The 17218-nt window shown below is 38.8% G+C and overlaps 1 protein-coding gene across 4 annotated transcripts in view; it reads left to right on the top strand.

The window, feature by feature from the left end:
* Positions 1-17218, top strand: part of CRIM1 (cysteine rich transmembrane BMP regulator 1) — a 175659-nt gene that overhangs the window by 22678 nt on the left and 135763 nt on the right. Inside the window, exons 1-3 of one of the 4 annotated variants that reach the window (XM_082302963.1) lie at positions 7851-7905; positions 10849-10970; positions 16666-16743. The exons of 2 other annotated variants lie outside the window; for them this stretch is intronic. The gene's annotated coding sequence lies outside the window, so the exon portion shown is untranslated. Of the gene's footprint in view, positions 1-7850; positions 7906-10776; positions 10971-16665; positions 16744-17218 lie in introns of those variants that run through there. One more of the 4 variants, XM_082302964.1, reaches the window with a different exon arrangement.

Genomic DNA, 17218 nt, shown 5'->3' on the forward strand with positions numbered 1-17218 from the left:
GGTACTTTTGTATGTTTTAGAGACATGTAAAAATTGTTGTCATAGTGACAAACCAATCTACATAATTTAAGGTGCTAGAATTTAAATGACTTGTCAGATATATATGCCAAAATTGCAGCTTCTATAAATGACTGCACTAATAATGTTAAATGTTGAACATTTTTGGCACTAGCATATAACTTTAGAAGGACAAAGAAAACACTCTTTTGATTTAAAACAAGTATAAAAATCCCCCAGACTGGAAACTCACATCTGCTTTTGACCCCTGGTTAGGAGATGCAGTCATACAGCAGCAGAGGAAATGCTTGACATTCTCATCATGTGGGCTGGGGCTTCCAGCCCTTTTGGCACACGTACATGGGCAGGTCACAGATCTTTTCTTTGCAGTTGTTGTGTCAGGCTTCTTGTAAATGGGGAACAGAGTAATGCCAAAAGCAATGTGTTTCATCTTTCTGCTTTGGGTCTTTCTGTAATTTGTATTAATTGCTTTATGGGAGTTTTAAACACAAGTTCCTAAACTCTTGTTCATTTTTAGAAGTCAGCATAGAATACTAGTATCAAGGTTTTACAACTTGAGTAAAAATAATATATTTTTTAAAAACTAATCTGGATGCTTCTGAAGAAAACCAATTATCCAAAGTGGTTTAATAAACTTGTGACTGATGTACCATAGTACAATGATGGATAGAAAACAAGACGTAAAATAAGTCTGTTAAACAAAATTTTCTAATTACTGTGCTGTTATAGTTTGTGGGCAGTGTGGGTGTTCTTTACCTGCAAAGATCACATGTGACAGAAAGCTAAAATACCAGTCCTGATGCTGTTGCTTTTCAGAAGTCTTGCACTTCATACTGCCATATCAGTTGAAGAGTTAAAGCGTATACTTCAGTCTGTGACATCATTCGGAGCGTCTAGTCCTTACCATGGTGCAAGCCACTGTTCTTAGCTTCCAGCTTGCAATAACTGGATACCTTCTGCTGGGGCTTTGAATGTCCTGCAACATAGGCATAACTGGGTAGAAGGACAAACACCTTGAGCCTGGAACTCACCTGCTAGAGCCGGAGAGCTACCGGAAGTTAAATGCTGTCAATCTCCTTGAACTGGATCTGTCCCTGAACAAGATGCTGGTAGCTGCCAAGTCATGGGTAAGAAGAGCAGAGTAAGGCAGGACTCCTCATCCCACCTTTACCAGAAACTGGAAACTCCAAGTGAGCCAAGCAAGATCAAAGTGCAGTGTGTGTGTGTGGAAGAGAGGGAAATGAAAAGAGAAAGAAAAACCCGTCTTTTTTTCCCTGACATCTCCTCCTAGTTGGAGAGTTAAAACACTTAATGGATAAGCATGCTAATACTGTTTGTTGTGTGATCTTATGTGTGTTAGGCAAGAAACTGATTATTTCAGGATGATGGGTATTTGGGAGAACATACAGGTATCTGAGGTGGATGGGACTCAGATCCTGGCTCGAGGGTTGTACCTGGGTAGCAGGGCCCTTATAAAGAAACATGTGATCTGTCTGGTTCACTGATAGGTTTGAATCTCTTACAAAACATGGTACACATAACACTCATGAATTAATTTGAGGCATGGTAGAAAATGAGAAGAGGAAAATGTTGCCATTTTCAACATGTAAAGTATGCTATTTTAGAGCTTTTCATTACTGCATGAAGTTATTCCAACTTTAACAAGATTCTGGTTTTCTAAGCATGTGTTTGCTTAGACTTTTTTCAAAACTCTGTAGGGTGTCACTGAGATTCTCAAACCAGGTCTGTAAGAGCTAGCATCATATAAAGGCATTGGTATAAAAACAGTTTACTCTCTCCTTTGCCATTGTCTGAGAAAGCTGTTTACTGAAATGAGGACTGTTTACTTAAATAAGGACTCTGTCTGGCCTCTAATTAACAATCCCTTGTGTGGATTGTCCTGTATAAGGGACTGTGCTTTACTGCTATATTCTGCAGGTTCCTTACACTGCAGAAGAGTTTCAACAGATCTGTTCAGTACTAATGTGAAGTGAGATTAAGAGAAACTTGAAAACTGAGATAAAGGTGTAACTTCACAATAACACATCTGACTTACTTTGAATGAGACTATAACATTCCAGTAATGTGAGTAGCTCTCTTACATGTAGACCAGAGCATGAGTACTCATTGTAAGAAAGTCCTGCACTTTCTGTAAGCCATCATTGATTTGGTTCAGGAGGGTGCAGACAGAAATGTCTGTCTGACATTGAGTTTACTCACAGTCCAGCTTTTGTGAAGCATTGATTTGCCAATGCACTTATTCCAATAATCTCTGGTTTTCTTCTCAGTCCTAGGGATTATTGCTGTGAAAGCTTCTAGCTCATTGACAAGGGAAAGAGCACTTTGCTTTCTAGCAGAAATCTAGTCTGTCTTTATAGCTGCAGTCCACAAAACCCATCACTGTGTGAGCAAACATAGTTTCACATCAAGTCACATATGCACTTCTTTCCATCGCTATGGTAGTTCTTACTTGCTTGGTATTTTACATAACTGAAATTCAAATCTGTGGAATATGGAGCAAGAAATAAAACTTACTGAAATCTTATTTCCTCATGAAAGCCCAGCGGTAATCTGTCAATGATTGCTAGGTCTGTAGGATTGGCTCACCTGTGAATCCTTTGTGGCAGATCTTCCCTTTTTTTTGTTATTTTTCTCCTCCCTCTTCTTCTTCCCCACCTCTTAAGGGCAAAATTGTCATAGGCTACATACAGTTAAGGAACTTTCTGGGGAGTGCAAGGATTGCTATGGAGTTGGAGGAAAAACTTGAGAAGGCAAAGGAGATTTGTCAAAAGGATAAGACAACTGTATCATGCTTGTGATTTTGCTTATGTTTTGGGGTTTGGTTTTTTTGTCCTTTTTGTTTTGTAGCTTGGTGGCTTTTTTTCTTTTGCTTAGTGAGGGTTTTTGTTGTTCTTTGGGGATGTTTGGGGTTTTTTTGTTTGTTTTTTCTGGACTGAAACTAAAGTATCTCAACCTATCTGCTATTTAGTAATGTATGTGTAGTAGATACAGACTGGAAGTCCTCATGGTGTTCCGGCGTTACAAAAGTTGGCAAATGGGAGCTGAAACCTGAAGTATCTGTGAGGTATAGCCTAGAAAGAATATGACATCACTTCAAATTTCTTTGTCAATTTTCCCACAGAAGAAGCATATCTGTTGTAAATTAAAAAAACTTGTTTGTTACCTGGCTACATCTGTGTGAGGTGTGTTCTCTGAATGTGCCTTTGAAAAGGTTTATTCTCTTAAAAATAAATTAAAAAACCAGCAAGCTGCTCTGTGCTTTGTAGTCTGGTGGTTTTGACCCATCCTGGCTAAGTTGAATGAATTGATACTTCCTTTCTCATCTGTGTTTTGTGTAAACAAAGACTGACCTAGTTTAGGCATTAAAATGCTTCTGGCTTTGAATCCCAAGTGGAAAAGGGGGCTTTTGAGTTTATGGCCTGGTGAAAAGGGGGGTTTCTGCTGGCTCTTGCCTTAAGGAGTTCATGGCTCTATGCTCCTCTGTGTCTCTTCTCTCTCTTGCCTTGACATGACATGCTGTGGGTCCATGCTGGGAACTGGGGAGGGGGAATCCCTTAAGCTATTGGGGCCAACAAAGATTCTTTATTGACAAATTGTGATTCAGATGGTGTTGTAAAGAAAATGAGGCTTTTGTCATTCTTCTGCTTGTCTCCCAGTCTCTGCTTTTCCCTATTTCCTGCTCACGATTACTTTTGAGATTTATTAGATTTGAGGAATTTCAAGGAATGGATAAGGACTTCAAAGATATTATCATTCTGCAGGTACTGAATATGGGCAGGTGACTGAGACTATACAGCAGGAAATCAACTTTGGTGTTAGGCAGCAGAGAATCTGTGGGAGCTGGAGGACTGATGAAGGGAAATATACTACTACTATTTGAACAACTAGGAAAGCTTCAGTTGGAACTCTCATCCATCTTGAGTGCTACAGAATGCAATTCTGAAACAAAGCCGCAGGCAACCAGGCTGAGTAATTTCAGTGCTAGTGAAACTATGTGTTCTCTATTCTGTTCTCTGCTGTCAAATGCTTCCAGTAAAAAAAAAAGGTAATAATAATATGGTAGATACAGTAATTTGAGGCTCTAGATGCCACTAGGTGGCAGAACCCCTGCATCTATTTTGTGGATTTCTTTGTGTGCCTTGATTCTTCATCTGAGTATATTGAAAATACATTTCAGCTATCGTGTAATGACAATAGACATCAGTAGGGACGCTTACATGCTGTCCTAATTGGGCTCCTATTGGCTGCTGTTGTGGGAAACATGGAGGGCTTGCAACACACTCTTGTCCTTACTTGTTCAGACTGCTTTTTCCTTCTGAAAAGCCTGCTACTCAAAGCAGTTGCTCGCATTTAGTTGCGCTTGGATGTCAGCACAACTCTTTCCCTTTTTCTTGGTTCTGTTGTTAATAGATGGGAAATGAGGAGATGACAAAGTGGCATATAAGAGGAATGCTTTGTAAAGGATACAGTGGCAGGAAAATGGTGATGGTGAATGGTTACACCTGTGGTAGAGGGTGTGATTTTTGAGTGTTGGAAGCTCAGTGTTTTGGAGTAACTCATTTCTCTTGGTGAGACCCTTGTACCTGAGTAGTTATCAGTTGGGAAACAAATCTGTCTTGAGGAATACCTGTTAATGATTCTTTTTAATAAGTTTCCTCTTCTGTTAGTGTTAGTCTTTGATTGCAATGTGTTTGTCATCCATTCATTGTGGAAGATCGTTTTAGCTTTGTTTTTATTACCATTTTGACTGATAAAGCAGCTGGGATGGTGACTTGAAAGCAGTCCAAAAATAGGGTCATTGCCTGCCTCTATTTACTAGTAGAGAGCTATGTAGTTCTGGTTGTTGGGGACAATATAAATCCTGCAATTATTGTGTATGTTTACACATTGTATTAACTGGGATACAGCCCTCATCTTGCATTAGGGGATACAGTGCTACTAAGGCAGGAGACATCCATGTCCTCCTGATTTACTCTTAATGCCATCTCTTTCAATGAATACATCTGTGAGTGCATGCTTAGTAATGAATCTGATAAGTACTGATTGATGAATCTAAAAGCAGCATGGATCTGTTTCTTTTGGTGCTGGATTTTAGGAACATCACCTAGATATTTCAGTTTGGAGTATTAAAACTGAAGTGTCAGATTTCAAAGCCATTTGATTAGGGTTTTCAAAAGGTATTAGAATCACTTAACAGAATGTGGTACCTACTCTGCATTTTGTATACAATTGATGCTGTGCTGCATGAGGGCAGTTTAATTCAGATGTTTCTGACCACCTGTAAAGAAATGTGAAGGCATAACAGCTTACTCCAGTTGTTGGATAAATATTGGTTAGTTTATAACTTTATTTTGCTCTTCTGGAGTAAACACATGAATGAGAATCACCTTTTGAATGTAGTGTCTTAGAGGAATTGTACAAGTCTCCTTTTTCTCAGTAAGTTCAAATAAAAGTTTGCATGCAAATGGCTTTTTCCCACCTCAGTTTTCTTTCAGTGCTCCAGTCAGCTGTGCACAGCCTTCTTTACCTTTTTAGTACATCTACCGTGCCTGCTTCTACCTATCTCTTCTCCAGCTACCCTGCATCAAATCCGTCGTTGCTTCTGATGATCTTCCTGGGCATGCCCACACCTCATGAATACCTCATTCCTTCCCTCATCCTCTGTGGATCTGCTCTGGACAGTTTAATAAGAAATGCAAGTGCTGTTGCAGTGACTGTCCAGCTCTGCAGTACCACTTTGGGGATGTGATAGGGATGTTAGTGAACTTGTGCTCTTGGTGGTGCTAGATGTAACCCTCTAGTCTGGACAAGGTGGGTTTGGGTGGGGGTTTTTTTGAATTTTTTTTGGTTTTTTTGAAGAAGGAGATTTTAGGCTGTCAAATGCAGGCAGCATGACCTTTTTTTGACAAGCTCTTTACTGGCAAGCATGTCTGAAGCTAGTTTGTCTTTACTGTTCCTTTTAAAACTACTGGTGTTTCCTTGAAGTGTCTTTGTGGAATGTGTATGGAAACATTGAAGGAAGTACTGTGAAGGAAAGAAATTCACCCAAAAAATAGAGAAGTTTTCAGGGGGGTGCTACTTTGGCTCTCAGTCTCTTTATCATAGAAAGGTAAATTGAAATAACAACCCCAAATACCAAAAAGTCATCTATTTTTAATTGAAATATATTTTTAAAAATACACTATGCTGACAGAAATGCCTGAAGCATCTTGGTGTTCAGAATTGTGTGTAGTTTCTCTTTTGTATCTTGTTCATATCATTAGCTCTATATAATTTCTACCTACAAACCAATACCACAGAGATCATTCAACAGGCTTTATTTGTGGTGTAACATCTATGGGTATTTATGCATAATATGCCTGCAGTTCCAAGTTATGCTCAAGTTATTGTTTTCCTCCATTATGCAGTAGGAAAGATGGTATTTCTTGAAAGTTTGAGGTTTGTTGTTATAAATTAGATTTTTTATGTTTAGTTTTTTCTAATTTTAAGTAGAACTTTAAAAATCATGCATAGAAAGCAATCTTCCTTTCAGACAGGAAATTTTGTTGACTGTGTGTTTTCCTGTGACATGTTGAAAATAGCTGATGGTTGGATCATTGCAACTTGAGAGCTCCAGCACAAGATCTGTATAATGCTTGGAGACTCTTGCTACTGTCATTTGGGACAGTATAAACCTAGCCTACTAAACTGGTCATAAAAGCAAGTTTGTACTAAGCGGGTGAGCAGTGATGTCTGGATGTAACATCCCAATTTTGTTGACTATTTGGAAGTGATGGCGATTCCTGATGAAGCTATTGCAGTGGAGAGAAACTTCTCAAGCAAGCTTTGGCAGACCTCAGATGCTGAAGAGTTCAGTGTTGGTGAAGGGGGTTACTGAAAGGAAATGTAGTGGACATATGGAGACACTGAAAATACTACAATTCCAAAGATAGCTGTGGACTATGCATTAAGAACAGCAATATTAGAGATAATGGTGTATTTCTGTCCTGTTGATGAGACAATGACTAATACTGAAGTGATGTCCCCCTTGTGATAGAGGTGTTGCATGGCGTCTTGATGGGTTTTTGTTTAGAGAGCACAAACTGGAAATCCACTGTGAGGGCAAATACCTTGTGTAACGCATCTGCCTCGGGTTATATTAGACCTTGTTTTGGAGTATGTGGAACACTGTGTGATATCTGCCCATGAGATTGGGTGATGCTCTCAAAAAGAGGCTTGGCTTTAAAACAAGTTGTTGTTTTGTCCTGATGTACAGGGTTGTACTGAGGCTGTATGAGTGCAGTGAGCTTTATTTAGAAATTCCTGAAATTATAATGATTATCCTTTTAGTCTTCCTGAAATAATGATTGTTTTAGTCTTCTTGAAACAAAATGCAGAGAAGACTGACAATGCTGGTTTGAATGTCCAGATTGTGCCTATGGTTTCAAATGAATTTTCTGCTGACTTCTGTGTGAAGAAATTTAATTTCGTCCTTGCAGTTCTTCTTTCGTTTCACAGTAGATGTAATTGCTAACTGGGATGCAAATGTTTAAATTCTCCAGTGGGATATTCTTTTTCTGCTTATTTATGAGAGTGTGTTTGGGGAGTGATGCATTGGTCTGGTGTGTCTTGTGCCCCTTAGGGACCTCAGTGACCCTGGGCTGTTGATTTCAGAGGGCTTCTGTGACTCTGCCTAGCCAAGAAGCTAGGCAGTAAGGTTCTCTAGAGATGTCACACTGTGTTAAGTGAATTAGGTTTGGACTGTGCAGCCAGTGGTTCTTACCAGCTCCAGCATGATCCTTTTTAGCAGGTGGATTAAGTCTATCAGCTCTGCAGTCCCTGGCTTCCATCAGTCTTGAGCCTGTGGATTCGTTGGCACTGGAAAAGGTAAGTCCCTTAAAAGGGAATTTTCTTTGGAATAAAACCACCCCATCAAACCCAGCATCATTTTCAGTTAGTTTTTGAAGAGGCAATTGTAAGAGTTAGTGCTGTGTATTTAGCCCTTTATCACTAATGCTGCACATGCCAAATTACTGTAACTTGGAGCATAGCTCTCGTGTTTCTCAGTGTGACTTTTTGGGTCTCAAAAAGTTCTGCTGGAACCAAGGGGATCACAGAGTGCTCAAGAGCAGTTCTGTGCTCTTCCTCATGTGGTCCTGTTTGGACAGTGTGGGAGACAAATTACAGACTGCAGTTGCTGGCACCAAGTATCTGCAGAGGCCACTGACGGATGCTCTCGCTCATCTCTCCCTACAGTAGTGGGGCTGCAGCTGATCCGAAGAACTGTGCAAGAACAAATGAGCTGAGCAAGAGTCATGCCTTCTAAATGTTTTGAGACACTCTTCTTGTGTGTGTGAAGGTGCTTACCTCCTTTCCAGAAGATATTGGTAGAATTACTTTCTTTCAAGTGCAATAAATGGTTATTGCCTTCACTGCCCCATTAAGACTTAGCAAAAGGAATGTTAAGTGTACAGATGTTTTATCTGTGGAAAGCATGAAGTGTCTCTCAGTTATGGTCAGGTCATACAGCTTTCTCTCTCTTGTTTAGAAGTTCATCAATGGATTGTGGTTCTTAATGTCCAAAAATAATTACATGATTGAGACTTCCACTGTCTGTGGTCTGAGAGGATATCTCGATATTTACCATTCTTCCTGCTCCACAGTGAACATTGTGCAGCAGTGGAAGGAAAGATGACTGTTGTCTGAGTCAACTCACTCACCTGCCCCCACTGCAGGTCTTGACCACGTAGGAATTCAAATGCATTTCAGTTTTTGATTCTTAATCTATAGGACTTGAAACAGTAGTTAAAGGGAGGGAAGAGCATTAAGAAAATAGTAATGGAACAAGAATTTAAAAATTGGGGAAAAGGGATAAATGTTGAAAACTGTTCCTGACTCGCTTTCTAGACATTAATAATGAGGGATTTTTGGTTTCTGATCCATTTGAAGCATCTCTGCAGAGGATACTGAATTTGTCTTGCCATATTTCCATCTTTTTTGCTTGGAGAACTGGTGCTGAATCATGAGTGAACGTTCACTGGAAATTATAGTATTGGTGCACTGTAGTTTTCACTACTGAAACTTCTGATGTAGCAAATACGAGTTGTTATAATCCATGTTACATTGTAGATAGCTTGACTTGGAAACTTCTTGTTTAGTCAACGAACATGATGGTAACTGACTCTTTCCTACTTTTCTCGTTCATTTTGCTCTTACAGTTTTCTAACTGTAGTTACTTTCCTTTTTACATGCTAACATTTGTGTTGACTTTCTCAGCTAGTTGAAGGAGCTTTATATTCTTACATTTCACTTAATTTACCTCTAGGATTAACATTTTAGGGAGTTCACTGTTCCTGATAATAAAATCCTTTCTCTTCTAGTCAAGACATCTGCTTTGTTCTGTTATGTATTCCCCAGAAAGAAACTATGAAACGTTCCCACTTCAATATTATGCTAAAATTGCTCCTTGCTAATTACATGTGGAAGTACAGGATAAGTTTTTATCATCATTTATAATACTTTCATTTCTATACTTTCATGGTCAAGGGAAAAAGAACAAAACATAAGTGGGTTTTAGATGTTAGTAATGAAAATTTTAAAAATTCTATTTAACTAAAAAAACCCCAAAACAATTTTAAAAATCCTGAAACATCCCAAAATGAAAAAAAACCCCAATAGTTGGACAAGGTAGGAGAAGCAACAACCACTATCTTTTACTTTCAGTCTCTTCCCTGTAGAGAAGAGATGGAATCTAAACTGCATTAATTTTCAGTATTTTGCTCTTGCATAGTCATGTTTAGATTCTCTAGTATTATGCAGCCTGCCTGCGTGCCAGTTAGATTTAATAAAAAAAAGTCAGCTTCTTTATTTTCTTAAAGTTCCAGGTTATATAAGAAGCAGGTTAGTGTTCCTAGGTCAGCAGACATATAACAAATACCATGAAAGCCAGGTGCTTGGAGAGCTTCCTGACATTTAAGCATGGTGGAAATTTCCTTAGTTGTAGTCTTCAGCTCAGACACAATCTCCTTCTCATGCTTTCACAGCATGCTTGTCCTTTTAACATGAAGATGAGTAACATAAACAGAAGTACTCAATATTGATTCCTTGCTAGTTCTTTATAATTCTTGTTTGAAGTATTTCTTCCTTAAGATTTATTTTTGGATTTTGGAAATAACTGTGACAGACTGCAGAGTCCTTTAGCTTTTTTAGTCACTTTTGGAATATAAAATATTTTATGCAAATATTAAATAAATCTCAGTTTTTCTCTCTTTGGTAGTTCCCCTCTTCCTCTTCTTCCCCACTTTGTGGACAAACCTTTACCAGTTGTAGCCTTCACCTGTAGTATTTCCATCACTGTTGGAATTCCTTTTACTGTGACACGTTTGTACAGATGTAATTATTTTTTGTAATTCCACCTTCATAACATTCCTATTACAATGTGCTCCCATTAGTTCTTAGTACCCACTATTGATGCTGTTTTATTTAATATTGGGAGTTTTCTCATCTTTTTCTGTTATAACACACCAATGATTTTATTCACTGACAAGAATCCTGTTTGGTTTATGTATTTGTGTGTATAATGTATATGATTTTAGATTATCTGCTCTTATATTCTCATCACCTGATATATTTCTGACTGAATTCTAAAATGTTGATTTTTAAAAAGTATCTTTTAAATAGTATCTAAAGTCTCAGTTAAAAAATTAAAACGATTGTCTGTCCCTGTAAGATTTTAAAAGCAACACTAAAATATTTTTGGAGTAATATACTATTGTACTCAGCCTCATTCCTGTCTCTGCATTGCCTGCCTGTTGCCTTTTACTTTCAAAGCTCGTGGTACAGGTAAACACTTCAAAGATTGAGGAAGAGGATGCACTTGAGCTCCCCTCAAAGCACTTTAGAGAGGAAGTACAACTGACTCATCAATGAAATTGTCTATACAGCAAATGCTGGTAAGTGTACTAAATGAACTGGAAAAACATTGTCTATGGTCTTTTAATTTTAGTAGTCCTGTAATAGGACTACTGTTTAGGTAAAAATATATGTTTGCTTTTCAAGTTGAATGATGCTAAGTTAATCATTCTGTGTTTAGTACATCGCTTGTCTTGCATCTAGGGTTGTCCATTTCTTTCAGCCAATACAAGAAGTTACTTTTCCTAGCCTGCTACCTTTCTTGACTGGCTTTCTTCCTTACAGTATATTCTCCTCTTCCTTTCACAGGAAGAATATTTCTCAGCAGCAGCTCTACTTATCCAAAGCACTACCTTTTTTTGTGGAGGGGGGAATTGTTTCCTGAGGTATCCACGGAAGCATGTATGAAAGTGTCTTAGATCTGCACTTAGGTCTTGCTGCTTATTTGCTAGCAGTGTTGAGTGTTTGTTACACTCAAACAATTTTGAATCCTTCTGTAATCCGATTACTTTGTCTCTCCAAGATGTGGGGGATACGTGATCTAATAATAGCTAGGTGAGTGTTAGCTGATGCATTTGTAACTGCTCTTGTCCACATGCTTAGCTCTACTGCAAACGCAAATGCAAATTTCTAAGTTTAGTTGGAATTTGCAGTTAGGACAGAGTGAGCACCCTGTCATTTCTTGTCACAGATAAGCTGATAAGCGCTATCGTTTTAAGACAAGGTAATATTAACATGGTTTATATAGCATGTTGTGTTCTTGATATCACTGGAAGTGGAAATTTAAAATTTGACCATTATTATCCATCCTTAATTTCTATTCTGTTTGCTTTATATACTACTGCTGCTCTATATTAAACTTTTGGATTTTTTATTTTGTAAGCCCAAGAGAACCCTTCAGTAATAAAATAAATTTTTGTAACTTCTTTTAGAGAAACTTTCATTGTGGTAATTTCCTGGAAAATTTTACACAGGCATTTTCAGATGCTTTGGGTTTTGTTTGCTCTGAATTGATCCTCCCCACTGTCCTTACCCTTACCCCCCACAAAGTTCCAAATACACTTTTTTCATTAGTAAATTCTATCAACTCCAGACACCTTCAGATGCATACTTCTGAGTAGCTTCAAACTTTTGTGCACTTTAATTTGGGGGGGGGGGGTGGGGAGGGAGCTGCATGTCGCAGGCTTTCCATCAGTATAGGCTGGAATCCTTATTTCCCTTCAGTGTTTTCAAACATGGTTCTTAATGGCTTGAGAGACTATTTTAAGCAAATCTCTGCTTGCTTATCTTATAAACTTTGCTTGCATTAACAAAAGCAAAAATACTTTCTGAGATGCTAGTTGTCCCCTTTGCTGCACAGCTATTGAAAACTCTCAATAGCATTTTGCTTTTCTGGTGCTGTCATTCCTGATAAAGCTTTTCCATGTTGTAATTACTGATGTAGTTAATAGTGAACCTTGAGAAGCAAACAGGCTTTCTGTGACAATTTTTTTATTAAACATTCATTGAAACATCTGTTAACTCCACTAAGGACTGAAGAAAATACCATGCTGTCTCAAGGTAGTGTTTTGGAGCTTAAGGCTCTAAGGGGCTTCCATCACTCCAAGTTAATTTTAGCTATGAGAGAGAAAAATTCAAGGGAGAGAAAACTTAAGGCCGTCTATTTGAATATTGAGAGACAGATGCTGCTTCATAAAAATTCTCTTATGAACTGCTTTTGCCCTGAAATGCCCATCTTCCAGATATGAAGTGATACCATACAAGCGTCAGTGTGTGTACATTGGTTTTGTTAACGTGCAAAGGGACTGAAAACTGAAATGGGATAGAGCAAGAAATGCAGTGATGTCTGTTGATGGCAACTTTGATTAAAGAAAAGCGGGCCAAGAATTGGTTGATTTAGATATAATAAGCAGAGTAGAGAAACTAAATAGATGATAAAGGTGACAGCTTAAGGTCTGTGTGAGTATCAAAGAAGAAGGCTGAGGTGTGATGGTAACTGGTGTGGTGCACAGGAAGGTCTAGGAATGGAAGTAACAAAAGAGGTGTTAAAAACTTACACTCAGTTATCTCCTTCAGTTATGTTATGTGCAGTTTTGAGAAGAGGAAAAGGGAGAAGGTGAAGAAAGCAGTAACTAAATAAAAGCCTAGCTCTGTAACTAGATGAGGATAAGACAGTCTTGAGAAGGCTGCAAGATTCTTGAGCCGCTTGAGAGCGGTTGAGAACGCCTGTCACTGTGAGTGGAAGAGTGTCACTCTTAAGGAAAATTGTCTTACTGGATGATGAATCACTGACAGGGAAAAGTACAGAAGATACAACTGAGCAAAGTGAAGAGTATTAATTCTCTGGGGCAGAAAGGTCAACTGTGGATTTGGAATTTAAGGGCTCTCTTTGCTTTTGATTTTGACAGAAACATGACATCTAACAGAAGTGATACTGCCATCCTGGAAAGTCATTGTAGTGTTAAATACCTGTTGAAGGGCTTTCGGCAGCCCGATAGTTTACAAATGTGTTCAGAGAACATTTGATAAGATAGATACTGAGTAGTGGCAAGGTGCAGTCTGTCAGGATGAAGAACTGCAGTATTGTTCACTTACAAGCTTGTTTTTCTAGGTCAATGCATCTATGTGAAGAAGTGTTCCTTCTGTTATTGTAATTAATTTTATATTGATGGGCAGTGAGTGAGTGGGGAATGGAGTAGCACTTAAAGTAATGTTAAAAGCATTGGTTAGGTGTTTGAAGGTGTTTTGAGCACTTCTTTGTAGAGTACCTACTGGGTCAAGATTTTTGATCACATAGTGTGGGTTAAATCTTCAGTGCCCTGGGGTATGGGGTTTTTTTTAAACCTGCTGGTCTTCGTGCTTAATGAGACATGTTTTATTAAGCTTTAAAGCTTTGGAGGTATTCAGCTTCTGACTTCAAACTGGGAATCTTTAGCTCCTCTTCAGTTATCCTGGCTAATTCCATATAGAAGTGTTCTTCATTTTCATAGGGGTGGTGCATGTGTTTGAATGGCAGGAAGATTGGGTACATGTCTACGTTCATTCTGTTCTTACACAAGCTTAATGCTTGTTTCATTCCTTATTTAATATAATTCCTAACTTTCCTTTGCCGTGTTTTTTTTGCTTTTATTTTGCTGGTAAAGGTGTTAGCATAATTTTGATTGAGTGATTTTTTATCACTGTCTGAAAAGTAGAGAGGCCCAAATGTAAATATCTGTCTCTATTTTTGTGGAGACATGAAACTATAACCTTTTCATAGAATCAGAGATTCACCAAATGGTTTGGATTGGAAAGGACCTTAAAGAACATCCAGTTCCAACCCCCCTGCTCTGAGCTGCAACACCTTCTACCATCCAACCTGGCACTGAACACTTCCAGGGATGGTACATCCACAATTTCCCTGGGCAAGCTGTTCAAATGCCTCACTGCTCTCACTGTAAAGACTTTCTTTCTAATATTTAATCTAAACCTACTCTCAGTTTAAAGCCATTCCCCTTTGTTCTGTCACTCCATTCCCTTCTGATTTGTCCCTCTCCATGTTTCTTGTAGACACCATTCAGGTAGGCTGCAGTTAGGTCACCTCAAAGCCTTTTCTTTTCCAGACTGAACAAACCAAATTCTCACAGCCTTTCCTTATAGGAGAGGTGTTCCATCCCTCTAATCATCTTTGCGGCCCTCATCTGGACTCACTCCAACAGGTCCAAGTCCTTCCTGTGCTGGGGACCTCAGAGCTGGATGCATCACTCCAGGTGGGGTCTCACCAGAGCAGAGCAGCAGAATCCCCTCCCTCACCCTGCTGGCCACTCTCTGTTTGTTGCAGCTCAGGATACAATTGGGTTTCTGGGCTGTGAGTGCACACTGCTGGCTCATGTCCAGCCTCTCATCCTCCAGCACCCCCAAGTCCTTCTCCCCAGGGCTGCTCTCCATCTGCTCATTCCCAGCCTGTGTTGATACCAGGGACTGCCCCAGCTCAGGTGCAGCACCTTGCACTTGCTCTTGTTGAACCACATGAGATTCCCATGGGCCTGCTTCTCAAGCTAATATTTTGAGCTATCCCTGTGAGTATCCCTCCAGAAATACTCCTTGGCAGTATGTAAAGAAGAGACTCCATTCCTTCCACTTTTTCACCTTAGTGCTGGGGTGTTGTCTGAGCCATGCTTACCTTAAGTGTAGTGAGTTCGCCAGGTATGTTAAGTCAGTAATTCAAACAGATACAACTTCATTGATGTGTTGTCTTTATTTGACACACAGGAGGTTTTGTGGTTTAATTTATCAGATAATGAGAGTTTTTCTCATTTACTATTGTTTCTCATTTCACCCCTCTTTCCTAGGTAGCTGTAGTTCCTGGATGCTTACAACTACATGTAGTGTGATGGACAGAGCTTAGACAAAAAAAGCTGTTTTTTGAGCCTTTTGAGTTATATTTTTTGTAACTGATAATAAAATGTGACTGTCCTTGAAAACTTTATATAATTTGTGGAAGCAGTGGGTTATTTTTGATTCTCAGCTCCTAAAAGATGGAATTTCAAAAACTTCGAGAAACTTTCTTGTAAAGAAAGTTAACATCAGGGAAATGTGAACTTCAAATAGGAAGATGTTCTCATTCTTGTTTTCTCACATCAACTTATGTATCATCACATCAACCTCTTGTCTGTAGCTAAGCTTTTTATACCTCTAAGTTCCACAAAGATTGAGTTTCAAATGTGATAATGCCAATAATTTTGGCAGCTGAGATGCCTGTCACTTTTACTTTAAAATAAAAGCCACATTTTTTGGATAAAACACTTGTAATACTTGTAAAAAGCATGTTAGAAGCATGAAATCTTATGACAACTTTGTCACGTGTCCTCATTTTAGACAGGTAAATTGTCTTAAATTAGCTCACACAGTTCCTAAAAACAGTGTTTTGCACTAGTCAATACATTTTATATTCCTCCTCTTCAAAGACTTCTGAGAATTGATAATTTTTTCCCCCTCTGTACAAAGATTAGATGAATTTTGCACATACTTTCCTAAATTCCAACAAAAGGAATAGGTAAGTGTAACAGGCTTGTCCAGGCCCTTTTTAAAAAGCTGTGTGTAAACAGTGCAATCAAAGAATTTACTGATACACATGTACAGACAGAATAGTTTAAGATAGAAGTGATGCATATACGCTGTGTGATCATTCTCTGGAGGTTGCATTAATAGAGAAGCACAAGACCTTTCATAGTCTTTGTCTTCAAAGGACAGTAGCCAATACAACTAAGTACTGCAGACAGTTGAGGTTTTGTTGCCTAGTAGCACATGGTCTTGCCATAGCAAAATCAGTAAGTGTCCATAATAGCAATAAGTTCTATTCCTGTGTAGCTTGCTACACCCCATTAAGCTTCATCAGTTCCCCTAGTGTTTAGGTAGCACAGGTTTGGATGCATGCCTCATGTGTGCATTTGGCTTCTGATAACTGTTTATAGCCATCCTTCTTCTCTCTCTGATTTTTTCAGCAGAGATTCCTATTTAAGAAATGTGTGGCAGGGGAGAAAGAGAGATATCAACAAGCCAATGCTTCTCTCTAGCCTCCTAATGCCTCAAGCAATTACTTTCCTTTTTTCTTCTTCATTATGGGTTAGTGATGAGGTTTTTTTGGACTTTCACATACAGTTTAGGTATCCATGGTATGGAAATGTGACTGAGATAGAAGTACAGGCTGATACTTCCTTGATGACCTTGACTGACAATTCTTTTGCTTCCTGGTAGGTGGGAGCCGTAACACTTAGTATAAGGACTCTGTTGTAGGCTGGAGGAAGAGGAAGACTGCAATAAACAGGATAACTGGTAAGTAACACTTATCCCCCTCCCATAAAAGTCCTCCCAGTTTATGGCAATTGTTTTGGAAAAAACTATTGATTCTGGATGAAAAACCCCCATTCCTGAGGCTTCCCAGAAAATGTTCTATATTACCTAGTGACATGTATTAAACTCTCAGAGCATCAGAGTAGCTAAGAATAGTTGTTTCAAGTTTTGAGGGTGCAAAGGGTGGTCTCAATATGAGAGGCTTCAGAGTAGCAGGTATTTCCAGTGTATTTCTGGATTGAAAGTGCTCAAATACAACGTTAGGAAGCATATTAAGTTTTGCTGCGGGTGAACTTTCTCTTCTTATCTGTTAAATAGAAGAGCATGGTTTCCCTGCAAAAGGAATAAAGGCATTTCAAAGCTATGTCTGCTGTTTATCTGTACAGCGTTTTGATGTTGTAGGCAAATATATGTTCATTAATCTAATTGCCTCTGATATATGTTTGGAATGATGTGT

The sequence above is a fragment of the Coloeus monedula genome (assembly GCF_965178545.1).
Source record: "Coloeus monedula genome assembly, chromosome: 2".
NCBI classification, from domain to species: Eukaryota; Metazoa; Chordata; class Aves; order Passeriformes; family Corvidae; genus Coloeus; species Coloeus monedula.